Genomic DNA, 16,309 nt, shown 5'->3' with positions numbered 1-16,309 from the left:
TTTAAGTGGCCCTTCTCTCTCAGAGTCCCTCCCCCATCCCCAGCGCTCAGCTCTCTCATCCTAGGACCAGTCAGCTAGCCCTGAGTGGCACGGGGTGGGGGGGGGGCATCTAGTGCTGCAGGGGAGGAAGACGAAGACAGGAAGGAGGGCTTGGTGGAGGAGTAGGAGCTGAAGAGTAGATGTTTTCTGATTTGAGAGGAAATCTCAGTGAGACCAGATGGAAAATCCGTCACGATTTGTGCAGATAAATTATCCACACTGTGGCTTCATTGGAAGCAAACAACCCACATTCATGTGGAGAACACCCCCTCTTCTATTTGTCCCCAGGCTTTCAAGAGCTCAGAGGGAGTCGTGCAGCGTCAGAAAGCCAGCTCATGGAATAAGAGGGGCAGACAGTTCTGGGGAATCTGGTGCTCCCATTGGGCTATCCTGGGCATGTGCAGGAAGACTCCGAAGGCTGATGGGAAGGGAGGTGGGAAGGCTCCAGATGCCCCTCCATCAGCCTATTTGTTCCAGCCCCCTGGGGACACTGAGGAGTCCCAGATCACTCAGGCCCAGGGAGTCTGTTCCACAGGCCTCTTCATCCCACACAGCCTGGATGAGCCACCTCAACGCTCCACGGAGTTGGTGCCAAACAGCCATGGGGGCGAAGAAGAGAGGGCAGGGCCACTCCACAGCCTAGCAAGTGTGGTTTCCTCAGAGACTAAATGCCACCCAGCGTCCTCCTAAGGGATCTCCAGAACCACAGAAGGACCGGCTAGAGGGAGGAGGCCCCCAGCCCCTGTGTGTCACAACTGAAGAGGACAAGGGACTTACTCAGGTGACACCACACCAGTGCTTCGAAGAAATGCCAATACCTGGCCCTAGTCTCACCCCTCTCCCCAGTCTCTAGGGCTCTTTCCAGAACTGCTGCCTGAGCAGGTGGCCTCTCAGATGCTGGTCCCTGAAGTTGAGCCCTGGCCTGGCTCAGTGGTGTCCACGGTCACCCTCACAATCGGCGCAGGGGGGTAGGGTGGGGGGGAGGCATGAGCTCCAGAGAGGCCCGGAGAACTGCCACTACCGGTTCCCCCTCCCCGGCGGCTCCCCCTCCCAGGCCCAGGCCCGGCTCCAGCCCTAGCTGGGCCCTGGCAGCTCCCTGCTGCTGTCAGGTAAGGTGATTGCCATGTTTGCAGCTCCTTTCCTTGTTTGGAAAGATCTGGAGGCAGGTGAGGCTGGAGGGGAAGCGGGACTGACAGGTTGTGATCAGACTGCTGGGGAGAGGAGTCTCGGGAAGACTGGCTGGCGGCTGGAGGCTGCGCCCCGCCTCCGCACCCGGCCCCGGGCGCCCCGCCCTCGAGGACCCAGGGCCAGCCTCCTCCTCCCCGCCCTGCAGGCCCTCCCGGCCGCCAGACCCCAGCAGCGGTCGCCGGGCCCTCCTCCTGCCTCCGACGGACCCCTAAACGAACCCCCACCGCCAGCTGGTGGCCCTTCCCCCCACCCGCCGGGCGGTCCCTCCCGGTGTCTGACTCAGATCTCCGGCCCCGGCACCACGCACGGTCTTCGGAGGAAGGCGCATTCTGCTGTCGCGCCGGTCCTTTTCCCCCCGCACTTGGAGGGACCCATCTAGAAAGACATCGGTCACGTTGGGCATTTTATCGGCGCCTGACAAGGCAATTTGTGAGGAGCAGGGCTTTCTCTCGGGCAGGATGCTAAGTGGGAGCCGAGGAGGTGGGTGTGGGGGTGTTCTACAGAGATACCCAAATTAAACATCCAATCTGCCATGTCCTGTGTCATTCAACGCGATTCATCTTCTCCCGGGCTCCCCGCTGGGACGGCTCCCGAAGCCCGCGGACGTGGCGCCACGCTCGTTAGCGGCGCTGTCGATGTGCCTCCTCCGCCCAGGAGAACAAATGGACGCCCCGCGGTCCCCCCGCCCCGTTGTCACTCAAGGAGCCCGCGCTCCCGTGCTCCGGCCTCCCGCCTAACTGCCGCCCAGACTCCGGGCCCGGGCAGGCGGCGCCGAAGCCCCGTCTGCGGGGGGAGGAGGCAAGGCGCGGGAGGAGGGGCCTGGGGCTTTCTGGGGACCCCCGCCGCCGCACCGGGGCTCACAAGCACCCCCCACACACACACACACACCCCACCGCCCACCGTCTGCCTCAATGACTCGGCAGGGGCTGGGGCCAGGATGCTGAGCGGTGTAAGGTGTGTTTGAGTTTGCACATTCCAGAACATGGGAGGGACTCTGTGTGGTTCTTCTGGGCCTGCTAACAGGCTTCCTCTCCGCACCCCCCAGTCCCCCCAGTCCTCCCACCTAATTGTGCCCCAAACCTGCCTTGCCTGCACTGAGCCAAGGAGGAGGGGCTCCGGGGCCCCGAGGATGCTTTGCCAACCCCTTGGAAGCGTTGGGGCTTTTTGGTTTTTGTTTGCGTGGGGTTTTTTTGTTTTGTTTTGCTTTGCTTTTGTTTCTGATGAACCCCATATTTGCAGTGTTGCTTCCCAAACTCTGAGGTCCTGGGGCTCACTGAAGGATGTCCCCCTCCGACCAGGAGGAGGCGCTCTGCCCGGGTTCGGTAAGATGACGTTTTCTCGTGGAAAACCAAAGGTGAGGGCCTCAGAAGATCAACAGGAGAGGGGGAAGGGCAGGAGACCCCGCAAGTCCTAGCGTCCAGCTCCCGAGGGCTCACCGGGATGGCTACTCCAACCATAATCACCTCCCAGTCCCCCCCCCCCCCCCCACTTTCCCCAGGTCTAAGGATTTGCCACCAGGCTCTCTAGAGCTCATTATGTCCATCCCCCTGCATACAGCTGGAACTTCCCCTAAACAACCTACCACCAATTGGAGCAACAGAGAAGGGATGGGGAAGCCAGAGCCTAACAGCACTGGGCTGAGTTCCCTTTGAAATCCTGGTTTGTGCCAAGGTAAAAGGAGCAGATACCATGGGGGATTCCAGGCTCCCTCACCTGGCATGGTAGCAAAAGCTTCCCATTTTTGGCTCCATACTTTTTGTCTCAGCTCTGACACCGATTTTCTCTGTAAATACAGATGGCCATACATTCTCTCTCTTCCTCAGTTTCCTGTTTCCAAACAGGGAGTTTGGGCACTTCTGCCTGAGTGTCCCCCTCTGGGCCCCTGCCTCCTGGTTTGGGGCAGCAGGGAACATGGGGGAAGGGAATCCCGGAAGTCAGTGACACCAGGACAGGCTCGGGTACAAATGCCCTGCCCCCTTGTCCTTAGAAGTTCACTGACACTTAACAGACTGAGAGACTTGACTTCTGCTTTGGTCCTAAAAAGCTCAGAGCATTCATTATAAGCCTCTCCTGGGTAACAGGCCAAGGAAGTGGGGGGAGCATCTTGCCCAGGGCATATTTTGATTCCAAGAGGGGTGGTGACTTGGTGACTCGCTTAAGGCAGGAAGAGGCATAGCAGGCTCAGAGACAAGTGCACTGTCTCCCAGGCTGGAGTCTTTCCTGCAATGTTACAGAGCTGCCTATAGAAATGAATGCCTTGTACCCCAAACCTAAGCCTCTGCAGCAATTCCTTCAATGCCGCCAACAGGTCGTTCTAGTGGCAGCGGTGGCCAGTGGCTGGGCAGGCCCAGCTGAGTCAGTGTTTGCTGGCTGGTTGCGAGAGGAATGATGAACAGGTCCGCGTGGATGGAGAGGTCCGACACAAAACTATGCTAATTCTTCTTAAGCTCTGCCTGCTGCCTTTTATATATCAACCTGAAATGTAATTATCTTTATGGCTGGCAGAGTAAATCACCAGTATGTGTCAAAGAGATTTGCTCCTGTGTTTTATTACATAATATATTAGCTCTACAGTTTTAAGATGTCATTACTTGGCTAATCACATGAAACATTTTCATGAGCAAACAGTGGCGCTGGCGGGAGCTGGGGCCAGAGACCTATGGCTAAATCCTTCTGGGAAATGCCGAGAGCCCTCAGGAGGTCATTTTGTCCAACCCTCTGCGTTTAGGCTTATTGAGGTCTAGGCAGGCAGGGGTTCTGCACAATCTGAGGGACTCCAAGAGGAAAGAGTTGGAGAGCAACAAATGTTTGATAGAAGATATCCAGATGACCCAACGATTCCACTCTGAGGTGTATATCTAAAAGAAATGAGTGCTTTGGCTTATGTCCACCAAAGGACATGGACAAGACCATTCAGAGTGGCTTTATTCCTAATAGCTGAAAACTAGAAACAGCCTAAATATCATTGTAGGAAATGAACCACCTTTCCTCTACCCTTTCAGTTCTGTACCTGAGGTCTGCAAATTAAACTAACAAAAGGCAGAATAGCAGAAGAAGGCATACAAATGTTATTGATGTTAATATTTTTACAGGCATGGAGCTTCACAGAAAAGAAGTGAAAACCCAAAGAGATGGTTAAGTCCAGGGGCTTATATACCATTTTTAACAAAGGGCAACACACTGGAAGAAGTGACCAAAGGAACAGGGGAGTTTGAGCTTCTGGAGTGGTAAATTGTTGGAAGGTGACTAGGAAATGCATTATTTTGTTGTTGCATCTAAAAGCCATAGTATGGCTTCAAACTCTTTCTTCTCTGGCTGTGAGTCTGGGGGACAAAGATAGTGTGGTACGACAGAAGGCGCACGGGCTCTGCAATGAGACCCACCTGGCTTTGAATCCTGGCTCCACCACTTGTTCATTCTGTCATCTTGGACAGATCACTTAAACTCAATTAAGCCTCAATCACTTAAGCCTCAGTTTCTACACCTGCAAGCTGAAAATAATAATACCTCCTTTGCCTGCTATTGCGGGAAGTAACGAAAAAACATGAACAAATTGACTTGGTGACTAGCGTGTTCCTTCTTGCACCATCCATGCCATCTTTCAGTAAGCACCTACTACACTCCTGCACGGTCCCAGGCACCGGGCTGGGAGCTGGAACACAGCATTGCCACGATCTATAGAACACGAGCTGTGTTTTTGCCCACTCAGCATCTGATCGGCCAGCACTGGGATTTCCCTTTTGCAAACCACCCCTCCTCCACCTGCTGTTCAAGTGGTTCCACGTTGGCTAACGCTCCACCCCATCCCTCACCAACCCCCCAACACCATTCAGGATATTCATCTCCCTGACCACAGAGATTGTTTCCGGGATGGGCTCATGGTCCAGACTAGCTTCATGAGAGTCAGCCCTGAGACTTTTGCTGGAGCTCTTGAGAAAAAAAAGTGTTGCTTTTCCACTGAGGATGATCAGCTAGTCAAATGGAGCCCTGGACCTGCTTAGGGGGTGTCTTCACCACCTCACTGGGAGATCGTGCCCCGAGAATAAAGACGACATAGACAGCTGAGAGATGAAGAGGGAAAGATTCCTAATAGCCTCATTTAAGTACCCAGATCCAGCCACACCAGGGCTGAGTTGGTTTTCTGATACTTGCAAATAAAGTAATCCTGATTAACATACTGTTCTTAAAATGAGTAACATTTGAGGAGTTTTTTCTGTGCACCAGGCATTGTGCCAAATGATTTACAGGCACCATCTTATTTAATCCTCACAATAATCTTATGAGGTGGGTGTCGTGGGTTGAGTATGTGTCCCTTCCCAAAATATATGTCAACCCAGAACCTCACAATGTGACCTTATTTGGAACTAGGGTTTTCCAGATGTAATGAGTTAAGATGAGGTCATAGTGGATGAGGGCGAGCCTTAAGTCCAACAGCTTGATGTCTTTGTTAAAAAAGGAGAAGACATACAGAGAGAGAGAGAGAGAAGAATGTCATATTAAGGCAGAGGCAGAGATTGGAATAATGCACCTACAAGCCAAGTGACACCAAGGATTGCTGGGCGCCACCAGAACTAGGAAGAGGCCAGGGAGGAAGTCTTTCCTAGAGCCTTCAGAGAGAGCACAGTCTTGCCAGCACCTTGATTTCAGACTGCCGGTCTCCAGAGCTGTAGAGAGAATACACTTCTGTAATTTGTTACAGCAGTCCTGAGAAGCAAATACAGGAGATAGTGATCAGTATTCTTGTTGAAGTGAGAAAATTCAAGCTAAAGAAGTTAAGTAACAGCCTGAGGTCTTGCAGCTAATCTAACCAGAGGCAGGATTCGACCCCAAGCCGACTACGGAGCGCTCTCCTAATCATTAAATGTTACACAGCAGGCACATAAAAATGCTAGTTTCTTTCCTTCTGGGATCATGTTTCCTTGTTCTTTGCATCCTCCTCGCTGAGTGTGGTGTCTGGCATTTAGTAGGTGTTTAATAACCATTCATGAATTAAAATCACTGAGAGCCCTTACTGAGAAGGCAAAGACGATGAGACAGCCCTTGACCTCCAAGGGTCGCAATCTACACCGGCTACTGAAGGAACATATGCTCAGGGCTGAGTGAGAGCTTAAAAATAAGCCGAGAAAGAGCTCTGAGGCGGGAGAGCACTAGGGGCTGAGCCAAGAGGAGGCTTTTTCACAAAAGAGATTGCCCTTGACTTGGGCCCTGAAGAATGTAGGAAAGAAGTAGCAAAAGACATAAACAAGGAGAGCGGCGTGGGCAGAGGCTTGGAGGAAGGACTTAGCTCGATACACCTGGAGTGGAGCGTTCACTCTGAGCAGTGGCGGGTGATGGGCTGGGGAGCATCAGGTGGGGCCAAATCATCGCGGGGCTGGCAGGAACTGGGATATGAACTGGTAGGAGGTTCCCATAGGCTCTTGGCAGAGGCAGCTGCTGCATGTGTTACTTCGAGAAACAGAGCCTTGACTGCAGATGCGTGCTCCCCACATTTCCCAGCCACCTGCAGCCGGCAGAGCCAGGCACCTTGTAGCCAATGGGCTGCAGGTCTGAGTGTCGCCTCCGCTGGAAGCAGAGACGAGCAGAACCCCTAGTCTCTCTTCACCCTCAGTGACAAACGTGGCATGAGTTAAGATGGTGCCTTTGCCAGATCTGAGCGACTTGGATCCCTGAGGACAGCTGTCCTAGAGAGTCATGCAAATTTTTGTGAACAAGAAACAAACATGTATATACTAATTAGGCCACTGAGAGGAGAGGCTCTAGTTACCAGGGCGCAAGTCTAGCCTCTCCTGACTAATACAAGGCCCTGAGTGACTAAGAGCAGGAGGCTGAGGGGCCTCGGGTCAGGGAGAGGGTGGAGGTGGGGAGAAAGAAAGGGTCGGGGGAGAGAGGTGTTTAGAGATGTTAGCAGAGGGGAGGATGAAGTAGATGAAGGTATTAAAGGGGCCGATGAGTTTAGTGAGTGGCCACTGGCTGAGAGATGCCACCCCAGGGCTGGAGTGGGGAGGGAAGCTGGGTCTGATGGCAAGTGAGTGACTCCAGTTTTGTGGAGCTGGTGAAGAAATCCCGAAGGAAGGTCAGGAAGCAGTGGCAAGTGTGGGAGCAGGTGAACAGGGGAGGGGCACACCCTTCTCCTCCGGGCCTTTCTCTGATGACACGGGCCACCCCTGCTCCGTGGGCCACCTGGTGGCAAGGGCTGGGGAGGGGGGGACTCTCAGGCAGTCTTCTCTTCTTGTCCCAAGGTCAACAGCGGCAACCCCAAAGGCCTTGCTAGACATGATTTCATTCTGTTATCACAGCAGCCCTGGGAAGTGGTTCTCATTACCCAAGTTTACAGAGAAAGAAATGGGCTCAGGGGAGGGGAAGCCTCAGGCAGTCGGTGCTGGTTGGGGCTGGACAGGCTGCAGACCGCCAGAGCTCTGACTCCCAGAGCCGAGGCCAGCTCCCCCCCCCAGGGGTCCTCTCCCCCACACAGGTGCAGCCACATCCCGGAAGTCCCCCAAAGCCGGAGCCGGCCTGGGAAGGGTGAAGAAGCGAGGAGGGCAAGCTGATGGTTGTGGGGCCTTCTGCCGGCATTCACCACCCGGGGAGCTCCTGTTTGAGGAGCAGGTACTGCCTCCAAAGCCCTGAGGCTACCAGAGGACCTTGTTACCACACTCCAGGGGCATGTGGCACCATTCAGTCACACCAACACCCAGACTGCCCAGCAAATATACTTAGTGAAACACTCCTTGAAAATATATACATAGTAAAACACTTCTTGCCCCTTTGGAACAAGTCATGATCCTACCACTAAATTCTGAGCAATGAGATAATAAGCAAAAGTTTTTGAGTGAGACTTCCAAGAAAGTTCCTCCAAAGGGAGATGAACAATTGGCACAGGCCCTTGTACCCTACTCTCTTCCTCCTACTTCCTGCCTGGAACTCAGACTTGATGGCTGGAGCTCCTGCAGACATCTTAGACCATGAAGTCTAAGAAAGCCACATTTTAAGGAGGGTAAAACAGAAGTACATAAGAAGCCTGAGTCTCTGATGTCCCTTGGTACTGCCCTTGCAGCCCCAGAATGCCCAACTCTGGATTTCTGTGTGAAAGAACAAGCTCCTAGTGGGAGTCAGCGTCCACAGTCAAGTCTCCTAGTAGCAGCCAGACGTAATCCAACATTGGTTATGGTGGCTGATTCGGCCGCTACCCCAGACCCCTGCTTCTTTAACAATGAAACAACAACATTCAGATCTGCCTGATTCAGATCTCCTTGTCTATAGACAAAGAGTTAATTGGGAGAGAAATCATGGATTTTCAACCTACCGTGGGAGAATTTTTAAAATAATGATCCAGAACTGGGGAAAGATCTTCTGATACAAACCCAGAAGTCTTGAAATAAAGAATTGATCGTTTTAACCTCATCAAAATGAAAAAATTTTCTTGGTGGCAAAAATCATCTATATCTGTCAAGAGAGGCTAGTTACGCTGCAGCAAGAAAAAAAGAAAAAAGCCGAAGTCTTAGTAGCATCAAACAACAAAGGATTCTTTCTTGCCCACGCTACATGTTCTCTCGCAGACTGGCCAGGGTCTCTGCTCCCATGTTGTCATCACTGCCACCTTCACTTTGGGTTCCTCGGCTGGAGGCACAGCCATCATCTGCTGATGCCAATTACCATGGCAGCAGGAAAGAGAAGGTGCAGAGCACTGGCAATTCAAACTTATGCCCAGAGTGACAAACATGCTTCTGCCCACATTTAATTGGCCCAAGCAAGTCACAGCTACCCCTGGTCAACAGGGTGGGCAATAGAATACCTTCTCAGGGAGAAAAACCTGCATATTTATGAACAGTAATCTACAAAAGCAACAGGCTTAGCTCATCGGAAGCAGTTTTAGGCATTCATATTATAGACAAAGAGCTAGTTTCTCTGATAAATAAAAAGCATCCACAAATCATCAAGAAAACGACCACATCCAGTAGAAAAACGGGCAGAAGATATGAACATTTTACAGAAAAGAGAATCGAAGATGCTTTCATTCACTCATAATAAGAAAACTGCAAATTTAAGGGGCGCCTGGGTGGCTCAGTCGTTAAGCATCTGCCTTCGGCTCAGGTCATGGTCCCAGGGTCCTGGGATCGAGCCCTGCATCAGGCTCCCTGCTCAGCGGGAAGCCTGCTTCTCCCTCTCCCACTCCCCCTACTTGTGTTCGCTCTCTCACTGTGTCTCTCTCTGTCAAATAAATAAATAAAACCTAAAAAAAAAAAACCCTGCAAATTTAAAATCACACATTTTTCACCCATCAGATTGGTGAAGGTGTGGGCAAATAGGCATGCTCATACCTTGCAGATGGGCAGTGAATTGGTATCACCTCTATGGAAGGCAATTTGGCATTAGGTGTCAAGATTTAAAGTTCACATACCGGGTGCCTGGGTGGCTCAGTTGGTTAGGCGACTGCCTTCGGCTCAGGTCATGATCCTGGAGTCCCTGGATCGAGTCCCATGTCGGGCTCCCTGCTCAGCAGGGAGTCTGCTTCTCCCTCTGACCCTCCCCCCTCTCATGCTCTCTCTCTCTCTAGCTCATTCTCTCTCTCAAATAAATAAATAAAAAATCTTTAAAGTTCACATACCTTTTGATAAGGTTCTTCTACTTTTAGAAATGTATCCTATGGATGAGCTCAACATAAGGGAAATGGTGTTTTTTTTTTAAGATTTTATTTATTTATTTGAGAGAGAGAGAAAACACGAGCTGGGGGAGGGGCAGAGGGAGAGGGAGAAGCAGACCCCCCAGTGAGCAGGGAGCCCAACTTGGGGCTCCATCCCAGGACCCTGAGATCATGACCTGAGCCGAAAGCAGACGTCCAACTGACTGAGCCATCCACGCACCCTGGGAAATGGTATTTTTTCAAGGCTTTTCATTGCATTGTTTGTAATAACAAATGATTGGGGGAGAACTAAATGCCTTTTAATAGGAAATTGATGACATAAATTATTCAAATTAAATAAATTATTTCCTTCCATCCAAGGGAGTGCTACACATTTATAAAGAATAAAAAGTTCTTTTTGTAATGACATGGAATAATCTGTAAGAGTTAATGTTAAATGAATAAAGAAAGGTGCTGAACAGTGTGTATTATATGTCACTACTTGTGTAAAAAAAGGAAGAACACATATTCATAATTGTTCATATATGCTAGAAACGTGCCCCCAAAATACATTTAAACTGGGAAATATTGGTTGTCTCTGAGGAAAGAACAGGAATTCTTCTGCACCTTTTAAACTGTGAAATAACATGGAAATGTATTGTCTAATCTAACAATAAAAGTAAAAATTAAAAGAAGAGAGAGCTGACCTAGCAGTTTCAGTCCTGGGTGTATATACACCCTAAAGAAATAAAAACACACATCCACACAAAAACTTGTGCATGAATATTCATAGCAGCATTATTCGTAATAGCAAAAGATAGAAACAACCCAAATGTCTGTCAACTGATGAAGGTATAAATAAAATGTGGTATATCCATACAATGGATTATTATTCAGCCATAAAAGGGAATGGATTGCTCTCAAATCAATCAGTGTGATACATCACATCAATAAGAGAAAGGATAAAAACCCTATGATCATTTTAATAGATGCAGAAAAAGCATTTGACAAAGTTCAACAATCATTTATGATAAAAGCCCTCAACAAAGCAGGTCTAGAGGGAACACACCTCCGTATTATAAAGGCTATGACATGGAGCTAGAGAGTATTATGCTAAGTGAAATAAGTCAGTGAAAGACAAATGCCATATGATTTCACTCATATGTGGAATTTAAGAAACAAAACAAAGGAGCAAAGGAAAAAAAAGAGAGAAAGAGACAAACCAAGAAACAGACTCTTGATAGAGAACAAACTGATGGTTACCAGGGGGTAGGAGGCTGCAGGATGGGTGAAATAGGCGATGGGGATTTAAAAAAAAAAAAAAAAAAGAGGGAATGAATTATTGATCCATGCTACAACCTGGATGAACTTTGAAAGAATTATGCTAACGGAAAGAAGTCAAACACAAAAAGCCACATATTATATGATTTTCTTTAAATGAAACTTCTAGAATAGGCAAATCTATAGAGACAGGACGTAGATTTGCGGTTGCCTGGGGGTGGGGGGCAGGTTTGAGGGGGAAATGGGTAGTGACTGCTAATGGGCGCCATGTTTCCTTTTAGAGGGATGGAAATATTCTAAAATTGATTGTGGTGATGTTTGCACAACTCTGTGAATATACTAAAAACCACTGGATTGCACACTTCAAATGGGTGAGTTGTATGCTGTGTGAGTTAGATCTCAATAAACCTGATTTTTAAAATAAGAAGAGAGAGCAAAAAAAAAAAAATGGCACATGAGACAATGCCTAAGGACACATGTCACTGGATCTGCCATTCCTCACTTGTCAGGCTCTGTTGTAATAATTCATTCATAAAACCTCAAATGAAATCCCACAGGGCAGCTGTCAGCCTGGGTCCCCCAAATGTAGTCTTCCATGCAGGTAGCTTCTTTGGGGAATTGATCCCTGGGAAAGCCATGGTGGGAAGAGAGAAACAGGGAAGGAGAAAGGCCAACCCAAAGGTAACTGAGCTGGTTACTGGTAGAGGCAACTGAGGCTCAGTCCCCCCGGGGAACCCCTGCGAACCATACAAAACGCACCAGGACAAGGAAGGAATGGGAGAGAAAAATGGAGCACGTAGCAAGCCAAGCCAGGCACTACATGGCCACATCTGCTGTGGCCACCAGAGGTGCCACAGCAGCAGAACAGCGGGCTGAGAGCAGAGGAAGGGGTGGGCAGCCTGCCAGGCCCTCTGGAGCCCTTATTCCTCACTCTACAGGACTCTCCCTGCTACATGATTCTCTAGCCTCAGCTCGGAGAGCCTCAGCATCATTTCCAAAACCCAAACCCATCCTCAAATGACAAATAGCTGCTGCCTTTCTGGATTCTCGAAGGCTTTGGCTGAAGGCCACTGACTGCACCAGATGTGATTTTTTAAAAAAAACGGGAGGCATCCAGAGCCAAGCCTGGAACACAGGGAGCCATCAGGCTGTGGGCAGCTCTTAGGTCAATGCTGTTAGGAGGAGAGATTGTAAAGCAAGGCGTCCTCTCACTGTAAACGGACTCTGATGGCAGTGCCCAGAGGGAGTTTGAGAGGTGCCCTGAGTCACGGTGGCGTTGCTGGCCTAAGTGTGCTACCTTAGACGTGGGGACTCTTCATGGGACAACAGGTATTCAAATGTAGAGCGTGATAATGTAGGCACTGTGAGGGGGAAGTCACGTGCAGGGGTCTCCCCTCAGAGAGCAAATACTCAAGCCTCTCCCCAGCCAGTCCCTTCTCCACGCACGAAGTTTCCATGGCACTTTCCAGTGTCTTGAAGGAAGCCTGGAGGCTGACTCCATGCCCCCTCACCGGGGTGCCAGGGAGACAGGGCTGGGGCTCTTTACGCTGTAGCCCCCCGAGCCCACAGCAGACGATGCACAGGGGTGGCGGCCCGCCCCCCGCCATGTTTGTGGAAGGGAAGACTGCCTTGTGAAGCAGGGGACACATTCCCTATGAGCCAAGCTGCCCCCGAAGCTCAGCCCAAAGTGCCGAGACAGAAGGGGACTGACCCCAGCTGATGTCACCACCCCAGTGGGAGGCCCTCTTGGGAGTGGCACAGCCCTATGAACCACCTGGGCCCCATCACCCCAAACCTAGAGCCAAACCTTCTTCTCATCTGGCTCCAAGGTTGGTGGGGGGCTGCTTTTCCCTAAACACTCCATCCCCACAAGCCTGGGTCACTCCTCTTCTGGACTAATGGAGAAGGTGATGTAGAGACAGATGCAGATATGGAGGTGATGTGGCCACAAGCCAAGGAACACGTGCAGCCACCAGACGCTGGAGGAGGGAGGCCAAGATCCTGCCCTAGAGCCTTCCAAGGGAGCATGGCTTGGCCACCACTTTGCTCTCAGACCTCTGGTCTCCTTTCTGTAAGAGATTTTGCTTCTGTTGTATTAAGACACCCAGCGTGTGGTAATTTGTCACAGCCATCCTTGGAAATGACTCTAGCCCCTAATGAAGACTCCCCTCACTCCAAATAAAAAGTGCTCCTATGCGTGAGTGCCACAAGCTGGTGAGACACAAAGGTCATTCAAAGCCTCGCTGCCCAAACTCGGCCTCTTAAGTCCCTCAGCGTTCTGGTGAGCACATGAAGACACCCGCCCAACACGGCCCGCCTCCTGGAATGTGAATTTACTCAAAGTTCTCAGGAGAAAGTTAAGTGATTTGACTGGTAAGTAACTTAAAACAAAGAGGCATACTCAGTGTAGAGTGGGGGGGGGGGGAGTCCATGTGCCTGAATTTTTTTCAGATAAGAAAGTTGCTTCGAGGGAAAGCTGTGGTTATTTTGGGGCTCTGCTCCTAGATGCCCCTGTGATCACTACCGCCTTGGGATGCCCACATTCACCCTTGTGGACAGAGATCTCCCCCAGTAGCAAATCCGGCGTGACAGGAGGTGACTCTGCAACCATCACGCGAGGAGGCTCAGCTCCTGGAACCTGCCTGGCTTCCCAGAAGCTGTTCCTCAGTCCCAAGGCTCTTGGGGTGTGCCCTGAGGTGAGGCGGGTCTGGCAGTGGACCGGGCAGAATAAAAGCTCATCTGACTCCCAGCCCTGACCCCAAGCTCCTGAGCAAGCCACTTTAACTTTGTGGTGTCTGGTTGTCTGGTCTGTCAAAGGAGCCCCAGTCCCCAGCCTTGGCTAGCCTAAGGAAGCCTGAGGCTCCAGCAAGGCACTCCCCACCATACCACCAGGAGGACTCCTTTCCACGGTGGGGGTGAGGAGACCAGGCTTGCAGGGGAAACTGCTCCTTCCTAGGATGGGCAGAGGGGACAAGTTCCCTCGGCTAGGAGAAGCAAGAGAAGCCCCCTTTCCGACACAGGTGTCCGCAAGACTTTGGGAGCTCTGAGCCCCGACTCCCAGCACTGACCCCAAGAGCTCAGAGCCGAACCAAGGGCAGGGGGCCTTGATGACCACAGGACAGGGCCCCTCCACCTGCTCCTCCTGCCAGGCCTGCCCTCAGAGGGAGGCCGCTTGGAAGTTGGCACCAGGCTCTGGAGTTAATAAATGTTGACATCTGAGGAGTGGGAGTCGTCAGGGTGTTTTATTGGTGTTAATGTGATGTGGGCAGGATTAGCAACTCCCCAGACTGTTCTCTGGAATACAGCAAGTGAAGGCAGAATGGGTCTCCTTCCTCCCTCCTGCCACTCAACTTCGGATTTGATTAAAAGCATCTTCCCGGTGATGACCACAGAACTGCACGACTAGCCTGTTGCCCCAGGGCCTGCGGTGGGGGGAAGGGAGGGGGCACTGGCCCTCTCTGCCCTGCCTCCTTGCCTTTCTCTCTGGGAGCTGGAGGTGCCCCAGCACCCCAAACTTCTCTCGGCACACCTGCCCCTCCCCCCAGACGTGAGCTCTAGATGCCTCTTCTGCCCCCACCCCCCTCTCTCCCTCACTCCCCATCCTTCGGGCACAGGCCCCTCTGTGCTTCCCTGCCTCTCTCCAGCATAGGATCCTGTGATTATTTCTGCTACCTGGGCAGGTGGGGGCTAACCCTCCCCCACACACCACAGGGGCCGTCTCTCAGATCCAAGCGTTTCCCTCTCGGCTCTAGAAGCTGCAAGGTTCTCAGATCAAAAACCGGGACAGAGAGGAAGGGTCTCGGGAGGCCGGGCCAGCCTGTATTTCTCTGTCCCCACCACAGAGAGAGGAGCTGGGGGGCCGCGAGGGGCCTGTGAGGTCATCCAGCTCTCAGCGGCTCAAGGTTAGCCACTCGGAGACTACAAACAGGCCCCTGGGAAATAACCGTTTTCACGCTGCTTGTACGTTTGGTGATTGCTTTCCTTGCTCTTCCTGTATTTGAAGACCTTCCAGTCAGGCATTTCCTCTTGCCCCTCCTGCAGGGCCCCCAAGGCCCCAAGCTGTCCCCCTTCTCACTCTAGTGTCTCCTCAGCCCCCTGCTCACCCCATGGCACCACCTTTCCTTCCGGTTGTGTGCTCTCACCTGGGCCACCCGGTACCCAGTTCCTCCGTGGGCCACACAGCCGGTCTCCTCTGAGCATAACCCTCTTCTTCTCACTCTTAGTCCTCTGAGGAGGACCACCCCAGCCTTTGCTAGAGGTCAAACTCCAAGCCTGCTCAGGCTGTGCCATGAGGAGGCCTCCCCGTGGAGGAGTGGCTGTGTGTGTGTGTGCAGGTGCGTGAATGCAAGCCAGGGGTGTGTGCACATGCCTGATGGCTTGGGCACCCCAACACATGTATTTGGCCTCAGCTTTCTAAGATATTGGAGACTAATCCCCGAGAGAAGTTTCCAGAATATAGTCATGCTATGCCTCAGCCCCATCTACACCACGTCCACCATGGCTATCAGGAACTGAACAGTCACCACTGCCTGGGCGCTAAGCTTGGGCTTTACGTGCACTATTTTATTTACTACTTATAATAAGCCCACATTTTACAGATAAGAAACTAAGTGGCTCGACTCAAGGTAACAGAAAGCAACTGGCCAACTTAGAAACTGCCCCAGGTTTATCCGAGTCCACAGCTCACGGTCAAATACGTCTGCTTGGGGCAGGCTGGGCATACGCCCGGGGCAGTGAGCAGGGTGTCCACAGATGGTTTCCTTCCAATTCCTCACATAAAAAAATTCTTTTTTTTCCTACTTTTTATTATGGAAAATTTCAGAAGCTGGTGTAATGAACCCCCATGTACCATCACCCAGCTTCAAAACTGATCAACATTTTGCTAATCTCGTTTCATCTATTCTCCCAGACACAGATTTTTTTTTCCTGCAGTATTTTAAAGCAAATCTCAGACATCATTTCATTTCACCTGCGAAGACTTCAGTCTGCGTCTCTAGCAGATAAGGACTTTTTTTCCTTTCTCCTAATTACCATACCATTAACACACCTAACAAAATTAGCAATGGCTCCTAAGCATTATCCAATACTCAATCTAGGTTTCCCCAGTTGCCTCAAAAACGACTTTTTACAGTCGGTTGGTTCAAATCAGGATGCAAGCAAGTCCAGTCCGTTGCATTTGGC

General features: G+C 51.2%; 1 long non-coding RNA gene across 2 annotated transcripts in view; it reads right to left on the bottom strand.

Moving 5' to 3' along the window:
* Positions 1-3,775: 3,775 nt before the first annotated feature.
* The window catches only part of LOC141374543 (uncharacterized), a 176,768-nt gene continuing 164,234 nt past the window's right edge, over positions 3,776-16,309 (bottom strand). The window contains exons 5-6 of one of the 2 annotated variants that reach the window (XR_012381526.1): positions 5,760-5,891; positions 3,776-4,085 (exon numbers count right to left, since the gene is read on the bottom strand). This is a non-coding gene — a long non-coding RNA (uncharacterized lncRNA). Of the gene's footprint in view, positions 4,086-5,308; positions 5,892-16,309 lie in introns of those variants that run through there. The other variant, XR_012381525.1, reaches the window with a different exon arrangement.

Source organism: Callorhinus ursinus, unplaced genomic scaffold (genome assembly GCF_003265705.2).
Source record: "Callorhinus ursinus isolate GAN/ISIS: 27379988/994484 unplaced genomic scaffold, GSC_fseal_2.0 scaffold19, whole genome shotgun sequence".
Lineage (NCBI taxonomy): Eukaryota > Metazoa > Chordata > Mammalia > Carnivora > Otariidae > Callorhinus > Callorhinus ursinus.
This window is presented reverse-complemented; position numbering and strand designations above follow the sequence as displayed.